The following is a 10,063-nucleotide window of genomic DNA, read 5'->3' on the forward strand; positions in this document are numbered from 1 at the left end:
CCCAAAGAAAAGGAAAGGAGCGAGTGGGGTATACTAAGCGTGCCACGTCGGGTAATGCCAGGTATAGGTGCCCCTGTATAGGTAATATAGTTGCCACAGTATATGTAATAAAGTTGCCTCCATTATAGGTAGCTAGCATAGTTGCCCCCAGTATAGGTAGCTAGTTGCCTCCAGTGTAAGTAGTATAGTTGCCCCCTGTGTGGGTGGTATAGTTGCCCTCAGTATAGCTAGTATAGTTACCCCAGTGTAGGTAGTATAGTTGCTCCCAGTATAGCTAGTATAGTTGCCCACAGTATAGGCAGTATAGTTGTCCCCAGTATGGCCAGTATGGTTGCCCCATTATAGGTAGTATAGCTGCTGCCCCCAATCTAGTTAGTATAGCTGCTCCCGGTGTAGTTAGTATAGCTGCTGCCCCCAGTGTAGGTAGCATAGCTGCTGCCCCCAGCGTATGTAGTATAGTGGCCCTCAGTATAGCTAGTATAGTGGCTCCCAGTATAGCTAGTATAGTAGCCCCCAGAATAGGTAGTATAGTGGCCCCAGTTTAGCTACTATAGTGACCCCCAGTGTAAGTAGTACAGCTGCCCCCAGTGTATCTAGTATAGTGGCCCCCAGTATAGTTGCCCCCAGTGTAGGTAGTATAGCAGCTCCCAGTATAGCTATTATAGTGGCCCCCAGTGTAGGTAGTATAGCTGCCCCCAGTGTAGCTAGTATAGTGGCACCCAGTATAGCTAGTATAATGGCCCCCAGTATAGGTAGTATAGTGGCCCCCAGTATAGCTAGTATAGTGGCACCCAGTTTTAGCTACTATAGTGGCCCCTTAGTGTAGCTAGTATGGTGGCCCACACTGTAGCTAGTATAGTGGCCCCCAGTACAGGTAGTATAGTGGTCCCCAGTATAGGTAGTATAGTGGCCCCCAGTATAAGTAGTATAGTGGCCCACAGTATAGGTAGTATAGTGGCCCCCAGTATAGCTAGTATAGTGGCCCCCAGTATAGCTAGTATAATGGCCCTCAGTATAGGAGAGTGCAGAAGGAGGGGACCCAGGTGAGGGGGCCGTGGTGACACCCCCTTGCTGTCAGTCACCTGGTGCGCCACGCCCCCTGCACCCAATGGTAGGAACGCCCCTGCCTTAGCCATAAACCCTGAACAAGCATCCAGCAGATCAGGTGTTTCTGACAATATTGTCAGAACTTACAAGATTTCTGGTGTGATTCAGACACTACTGTAGCCAAATAAATCATCAGGACAGCTAGGCAACTGGTATTGTTTTGAAGCAAATAAATATGGCAGCCTCCATATCACTCTCAACTTGGATTCACTTTAAAGGCACACTGATTATTTTCTTGTGCCTGACGGTAGTGACTGTCACACATTTATAAGGCACAAATGATGACTAAGGAGTGTGTTAAAAGTAAATAAACTCACTTATGAGACACTCTTCATTCATTTGCCAAAATCATAGAAGTCTTTATTTCTTGTACAAGGGCGTTTTCTCAGTCAGCATGAGTATGGATTGTAGCTACACAAATCCTGCTAAGCAAAGAAAAAGCAAGCTCTTCCTGTGCGCAGAGGCTTTTAAACCTAATGAATATAATAAAATATTCCTCCCTTTGGGCAGTTCTTTCTGTTAAAAGTCCAATCAGCATGTCCAGTTCCTCCTTTTAGGTGGGGTTGTTCTTCCTCTGTGTCCCTCATGAATAAATGAAAGTGAACATGAAAGAGAAATCTTCTGACATCAGTTTCTTGTCTCATGTCCTTCAGAATCACCCATACTTTCAGAGAACTGGTTTAAACTGGTCCTCTCAACCTGCTGGCTCTGTGCTTGGTACAGAATGACACTGAAGGGGGGTTGAAGGTTGTTCTGGCTTACTGTGAAGGAATATGGAAAAAAACTGTACACAGTAAATGGTTCAAAATATATGCAGAATATATTTTCAGTGATATCGTGATAACTCCTCGGTTAACAATCTTTTTACTTAAAGTGTCACTCTAACACAATAATCTGATCTTGTGCATGTGGTCGTTATAGCCACGTAGGTTACACAGGATATACATGATATACAGGGTATACATAAAGATTAACAAATTTAATTATAAAATTCTTTCCACATTTCCCTCCTGTTTATAATTAATACCGTGGGTTGTGGCTTGATTACATATGTGTATAAAAGGAATATTTACATTCACATTTCTGTGCTTATGTTTACTTAACCCTCAGGTATCTGCAAATGTGTCTCCACTACAGGGGTTAGAGATTCAAGCAAACACAGCCTTCTACTCCCCTTTGCTGCAAATGGGTATGCACTACAGCAAGTCGGGGCATAGAAGTGAAATGATCAAAAACAAACATCAGGCTCTGACCGTGAGCTAGAGTTATTGCCTCACACGTTGGCCTGGCCATCTCCTTCCAGCATACCATCATCATGTTTGCATTAAGGTTTCATACATATCTGATGTACGACATGGGACAAAGGAATGAGCATTCTCATTCAGGGACTGTCTGGCATTTGCTTCAGGCACTGGTCTCCTTTTAGGCTTTCACCAGTGTCGTCATACAATCCAGTTTCCCTTTCAGGTTACACACCCACATATCCCAGTATTTAACCTTTGCAGCATCAATGTACACGTATAGGTCTCAATTGGGCATGAGAAAGATTTCGGGCATGTTCTCCTCACCATGCAACAGGCAAATTTAGTTCCGTCAGTTAATCAGTCAATAGATTTATTCTGAAACACATCACTTCTAGGGTCTGTGATGTTATTGTCAGTATCTGTCGTTGTCATTCCAGGGCTCTTCTTCTTTCCTTAAAATACTTATAGTTTTGACCCAACCTGGTTCAAGAAAGGTAATTCCTTCATGTAGCCTTTCACATATCTGTTCCCCCCCTTTTTATCTCCTCTTTCACCATGGTTCAAGATAAAGAACTACACCTGTGCCTTAGGAAGAATCCTCTAATATCTTCCCACAGCCTTTGAGATCGTGGTCGCACTGAGGCTCAAGCAAATGTTCCCGTCGCCTCAGGATCTCAAATTTCCGCCCCTCTTTACCCCGTGGTGCTAACTATCAAGAACAGATTGGATCTGGCTACTATTTTAGAAGGAAATCTAAGCACCTTTCATGACCGAGGTATTTAAAAAAAAGTTTCTTTTATTTCAAAACCACCGGAGTTTTCATGTGAGTGTTTGTAGCAAGTTGTGGCTCTGGATCTTCAATTAATTTAAACCGGAAAGCCCATGTGCGCCCTTTTGCAATGGCTCAGATGTACCCATGTTGCTCTTTCCGCTATTCTGACAGCGGTTGGTGTGCTTATCAGGACTTGGTAGGGGCCCTCCCACCTTGGAGAGGACCAGCATTTCCTCTTTATCACCTTTACCCATACCCAATCTCCAGGATTCAGTTCCTGTCCCTCTTCCACCTCCCCTTTGGGTATTGGGCCCGGATATCTGGCCCTCTGTCTTTGTCTGCAAGTGTACTTCAGAAAGTCAGCAAGCTCACAGTCTTCTAGGGGTTGTTCTTGTGTGTCAAAGTCGGGAAGTCTGTACTGTCTGCCAAACAATATCTCATAAGGTGACAGTCTCTTTTTCCCTGGTGTTATTCTGATGCTCAGTAGTACTGCTGGCAAACACCAGACCCAACCTCTCCCTGTTTCCTTAATGGCTTTACTGAGTTTATTCTTAATTGTCCCATTAACTCTTTCCACTCTTCCTGCTGACTGGGGATGGTATGCACAATGGTTTCTGACATCTATACACAATGAGGTAGTCAGGTGGGATATAACCTCATTTACAAAGTGGCTGCCATTGTCGCTAATCATCTTTTCTGGGATCCCCCATCTTGGTACTACATCTCTAGTGAGGGCCTTGGCAACTGTTAATGCATCTGCTTTGTTGGTGGGGAACACCTCCACCCACCCAGAGAATATGTCCAGTATGACCAGGGCATACTTCTTCCCTTCAGAAGGTGTCAGCTCAATGTAGTCTAGTGCAATGGTGTGAAAAGGGTATGTACCTGATGGGGTGTGTCCTTTGACTGGCCTTAAGCCTTTGGCCGTGTTGTTCTGAGCACAAACCGTGCACTGGGCACAGAAACCTTTAAGGAAGGATTGTATACCTGGGGCATGGTATCTTTGTTCAAGGATAGCCACCATCCCTCCTGTTGACACATGTGAAACCCCGTGTGTCACAATTGCAAGCAGTCTGAACAAAATCCTTGGTATACAAGGTTTACCATCGACCATCCACAAGCCTGTGGAAGACTGAGTGGCACCTGCTTTAAGCCACTTATCCATCTCCTGTTGGGGGACTTGTTTTTGGAAACTCAACAGGTCTGTGGAATGCAAAGACTCAGGTTCTTTGGAATGCAAGTCAGCAGGGGGTGTAACTGCGGCTAATTTAGCTGCTTTGTCTGCCAGGTTATTGCCACGAGTGACAGGGGAGTCATCATTTCTATGGGCAGCACATTTGCAAACAGCCAACTTTGAGGGTGCTTGGATAGCTTCTATTAGTTGGAGAAGCAACTCTTTGTGACGGACAGGCTTCCCTGCCGCTGTAACCATACCCCGCTGGTGCCACTGAGCTGCAAATGTATGCACGGTTGAAAAAGCATACTGGCTGTCAGTGTAGACAGTGAGAGGTTGATCTTTGTGCAGCAAACAGGCTCTAGTAAGAGCATAAAGTTCCGCAGCTTGAGCTGAAAACGTGGAAGGGAGCTTACCGGCATCCACGGTTGATTCCAGCGTCACTACTGCATAACCCACTAGGTTTTCTCCATTCTCTCCTCTGCTTGCAGAGCCGTCCACAAAGACTACTTTACTCCCCTCTAGGGGCTCACTCTGGAGGTCTGGACGGGGAAGAAAACTACGGTGGGAATTTTCAATACAGTCATGTGGAGACTGGTTGTCAGATGGCAAGGGTAGTAAAGTGGCGGGGTTCAGGGTGGTACAGCGTTGAACAGTGATGTGGGGTTGTCCAAGCAAAGTGGCTGTGCAATACAGGTGACGAGCAGGTGTTAGCAAGACCATCTTTTCCTGCAGGAGCAGGGCATGGACAGCATGTGGCACTTTCACTGTTAGTTTGTGATACAAAACAATACCTGCTGTGCTGTCCACAGCTTTGGCTGCTGCTATGACGGCTTGGACACAATGTGGCAGTGCTTTGGTGACTGAGTCTAAAGGTGCTGAGTAGTAGGCCAGAGGCCTCATTTTGTCACCCCACTCCTGGCAGAGAACAGCTGTCATGCATCCCTCTCTGCAATCTGTCATGAGATAAAATGGCTTGTTGTAGTCGGGATAGGCCAAGACTAAGGGGTCTTTAAGTCTGTCTTTGCATTTTTGGAAGCTTTCCATCAGCTTGTCATCCCACTGTATCTTGTCTAGCATACCCATTGGGTGTGAATGTATGGCATCATACAATGGACGTGTAATGATGGAACAGTCAACTATCCAGGCTCTGCAGTAGTTCAGGGTACCCAAAAAGGTCATCATGTCTTTCTTAGTGACAGGTGGGGGTATGGCAGTAATTGCAGTAATTCTGTCATGGTCTAGGGACTTGCCCCCCGGAGTCAGAATGTGACCAAGGTATTTAACCTCCTGTTGGCAGAACTGTAGTTTGGCTTTTGAGGCCTTGTGACCTTCTTGTGCTAGGAACTTAAGTAGGTCAAGGGACACTTTTAGACACAGGGGCTTGTCAGGGGCTGCTATCAAAAGGTCATCCACATAGGTCAGGAGAACACACCCAGGTGGGACAGGGAAGGGCTCCAAGGAGCGTGCAATTTCAGTTGAATAAATTGCTGGACTTTCGCAGAAACCCTGCGGCAACCTTGTGTACGTGTACCTTTTGTTCCGGAAGGTAAAAGCAAACCAAAATTGACTATCCTTATGCAATTTTACAGAAAAAAACGCATTAGCAAGATCTACAATCGTAAAAAACTGCACATCTGGTGGTATTGAGTTAAGCAGGGTGCTGGGGTCTGGGACCACCGGCGCCCTGGGGATGATGGCAGTATTTACAGCTTGTAGGTCCTGGACCATACGGTACGTCCCATCATTCTTGCGTACCGGGAACAAAGGAGTGTTACATGGAGAGTCTTTTTCTTCCCTGATTACCCCTTGCTCAAATAGTCCCTGTATGGTAGGGGCAATGCCCGCCTCTGCCTCCGGTTTCAAAGGATACTGTCTCTGGTAAGGTCTGTAATTTCCTTTTGGCGTAATGACCACGGGGTCTGCTGTTCTGATCAGGCCTACATCAGTTTTTGACTTGGCCCACAGCTGAGTCGGGACATCGGTTAAGATGTCCTGTTCTGTTAGTAACCGTCAGGCAGAATTGGGAGGGGCCTCCTGGTACCTGGTCAACTCACCAATGAAGTCATGATCAACATCCATCCATCTTACACCCTCTGCTTCCAGTTCTTCCTTTTTCATACCTTCCCACTTAGTCACAAGCTCACCACACCGTTTCCATGCACCCCACTGAGGTTTTCTCAAAGGCACATGGGGCACCACCTCATTCAACCTGTACATTTCATCTCCCATATAGTTAAAAGGGGAGTTCTTGGTGTATCCTGGTACTGCACACGCACACACAACATTCCCTTTGCTGTCTGCATACACACGTGTCACTTTCACTTTCGCCCTCCTTCCCAGGGGATACTCTTCCTCATATTCAATATCTGGAACACATGTGTTGAGGAAGTGGGTGGTTACATGGGGCTTGGTAGTACAGTCCCCTTCTCCAGGGAACTTCTCCAGTTGCATTTTAACCCATTGGTGTGCGGACTGATCCAACACTAATCCATACCAGATGTAACCTTCTTTGGCTATGGAGCCCCCCCTTATCACTCTAAGGGAATCCTCCCCAGGAGCTATGGTGATGCCTAGATCACCTATCAGGTCCCTGCCACACAAGTTAATTGGACAGGCTTTTGAGACAATGAACTGACATTCTACCCTTTTTTTTGTACAGGGATCTTCCACTACTATTGGGTCACTAACTGGTTCCCAGGATGCCCCACCTCCAGCGTTCCTAGCAAGGACTGATCCTTGCTGTTTCCACTTCACACCACTTTCAGCCATCAGCACAGATCTGCAAGCTCCTGTATCCACCAAAAATCTAACTTTCACACCTGCCACCAATAAGGTAATCTCAGGCTTGTAGCGATCTGCATAGTTAATCTCTACAACCTCAGTACCTTCACCCATGCTTAGTCATTGTGGACCTTGGTGTCTCTCGGGACACTGACGGACCAGATGACCCTTCTTTCCACATTCAAAGCACTCTCTGCGTTGCTTGCGACCTTCATAGTCCTTAAATCTGCGCTTTTGTGGGCGTGCGATGCGCCCACTGTCATTCACATAACAACCATTCTCATCATCACTGCAATCAATAACATATGTGGCAGCTTTCTTCCCTTTCTTTCCCTTCTCCTTAATAACACGCTCAGCATGCCGGGCATATTCCAGGAAATCAGTCAGTCTGCAAGTTCTATGATTAACCATGTGCTTTGTCACAAACTTGCCCACATCTTCTTTCAAAGCTCTGTGTACAGCAATCTTAAGTTGTTGTTCATATGGGGAATCTACTGTGCGGTCAGCAGGGGGAGCTATGCCACTATGTCTGTTGAAAACCTCCACCACCCTTGCTACTAGCTCATCCACTCCCTCTCCATCTTTTTGGGTGATGATGGAGATCTGGCCCCAATCTGGTGACGTCTTATACTTCTCCTTAGCCCTGTCAAGTACAGCATCATATCTTTGAATCAGATCAGCGCTGTCCCAGACCAGGGGTTTAGGGGGAACAGGTGGATCTTTTGTTGGATCTCCTGCATCAAAGGGGTTCCAAGTACCAGCTACCATGTGCCAGTCTGTTTGGAACTTCCCTCTAAGGACCCTCTCACATTCCAACCCGTCCAGGCCATAGCTGATACGGAGGTTTTTCATATCCCTTATGCATGTATTTATGTCTTCACGATGTGAGGGTATGCCCTGTAGAGCTTCCTTCACATCGTTATCTGTCCATGGCCTATAAACCCTCACAGCCTCACCTCCCGCAGGGTTTGGCATCTGAATCATGGGCATAGTAGTTGCCTCACAGGCAGGGGCTGTAGCCCGCAGGTGCACATATGGTGGGGGTAGTGATGGATACATTTGTGAAACGTGCACCCCTGCCTCCCCCTCTATCTTCTTTTTTGTGGCCCTTGTCAGCACTCCCCCTCTATCTGTTCCTACCTCCGAACCTCCCGTGGCCCCCCCTTCCTCCTCCTGTTTAGTCCCACCTCCCTGTGGGGCCCCATCTGCGTCACGTGGGGGGGCCTCAGCCTGGTCTAAGACTGGTACGGCTTGGCCCTGGACTGGGGGAGGGATCTGAGGGTCTTGGCGTGGAGTGCATGTGACCACTTCCAGGTCTTTGTTCTTTTTTCCTAACCAATATGTATTCACCTGTTTCTGCCTCTTATGCGCCTCTTCTAGCCATATTTTAGCTTCTGCTAAACCAAACCGACCTTCTAGCTTCCTGTCACCTTGTGCTTCACATTTTATTTGAGAAACGAGCTTCTTGCACCCCTCAGGGTGAAGGTGTCCCGAAAAACCAAATTTACTTCTCCACAGGCTACAATATTTTACCCAGCTTTTGTTCCTTCTGCGCATGACATATTCATCATCAGTAGCCTTGATCTTTCCTGTATTTTGGCCCATTCTCTCACAACAATCGAACAATTCTTTTACTGTTTAACTCGCCCCCCCCCTTGTTTACACACCTCTTCACAATGTTCCGTGGGTCCCCTCCCGGAAAGCGTACTGCCCTTTATGCACAAAGATGTATTTACAGTGCAAAGATCTTACAATTCCCGCTGAGGCAGAGTGCCTGCATTAAGATAAAAACTTTCCTGCTAAGGCACCTCGGGGGCTGCAGCAGAGACCTGACAATGCTCAGTGTAATAAACCGTTACTTGGGACTTAGGACTTAGGGAGTTAAACCTTTAAACATACTTCAAACATCATAACAACACATCAACAACTTACACTCTAATTTTGCGCAGCCCTGCGTATGAGAAGTTACAGAAATAAAAAGGTAGTACTTACAATTTAAGAAGCTTTCAGGACACCCGAGAAGTTTGTTTTAGAATCCTAAGTAGGCGATTTCACCGACCTTGGCTGAAGAAGTCTCACGGTTCGAAATAAACCGTACGTCACAAAAGAGGTGAGCTCCAGTTGCGTTTGGCCACCTGCTTTTGAAGGAAACGTCGTCCCGGTGGGCTTTCACCAGCTTGTTATCAGATTCGCCAGTCGCAAACGCGCTCCTGGGCCTCACGTTTTTGTGACTATAGGTTTTCCGGTCCGAAAGACCAGATGTTAAAAGTAAATAAACTCACTTATGAGACACTCTTCATTCATTTGCCAAAATCATAGAAGTCTTTATTTCTTGTACAAGGGCGTTTTCTCAGTCAGCATGAGTATGGATTGTAGCTACACAAATCCTGCTAAGCAAAGAAAAAGCAAGCTCTTCCTGTGCGCAGAGGCTTTTAAACCTAATGAATATAATAAAATATTCCTCCCTTTGGGCAGTTCTTTCTGTTAAAAGTCCAATCAGCATGTCCAGTTCCTCCTTTTAGGTGGGGTTGTTCTTCCTCTGTGTCCCTCATGAATAAATGAAAGTGAACATGAAAGAGAAATCTTCTGACATCAGTTTCTTGTCTCATGTCCTTCAGAATCACCCATACTTTCAGAGAACTGGTTTAAACTGGTCCTCTCAACCTGCTGGCTCTGTGCTTGGTACAGAATGACACTGAAGGGGGGTTGAAGGTTGTTCTGGCTTACTGTGAAGGAATATGGAAAAAAACTGTACACAGTAAATGGTTCAAAATATATGCAGAATATATTTTCAGTGATATCGTGATAACTCCTCGGTTAACAATCTTTTTACTTAAAGTGTCACTCTAACACAATAATCTGATCTTGTGCATGTGGTCGTTATAGCCACGTAGGTTACACAGGATATACATGATATACAGGGTATACATAAAGATTAACAAATTTAATTATAAAATTCTTTCCACAAGTGCTTGTGTGTTT

At 46.0% G+C, this 10,063-nt stretch overlaps 1 long non-coding RNA gene across 1 annotated transcript; it reads right to left on the bottom strand.

Moving 5' to 3' along the window:
- Positions 1–1,441: 1,441 nt before the first annotated feature.
- LOC137518795 (uncharacterized) lies at positions 1,442–10,042 on the bottom strand. Its single transcript, XR_011020898.1, has 2 exons — positions 9,074–10,042; positions 1,442–1,868 (listed from the first exon to the last, which is right to left on the bottom strand). It is a non-coding gene; the product is annotated as an uncharacterized lncRNA (long non-coding RNA).
- Positions 10,043–10,063: the final 21 nt, after the last annotated feature.

Source organism: Hyperolius riggenbachi, chromosome 5 (genome assembly GCF_040937935.1).
Source record: "Hyperolius riggenbachi isolate aHypRig1 chromosome 5, aHypRig1.pri, whole genome shotgun sequence".
Lineage (NCBI taxonomy): Eukaryota > Metazoa > Chordata > Amphibia > Anura > Hyperoliidae > Hyperolius > Hyperolius riggenbachi.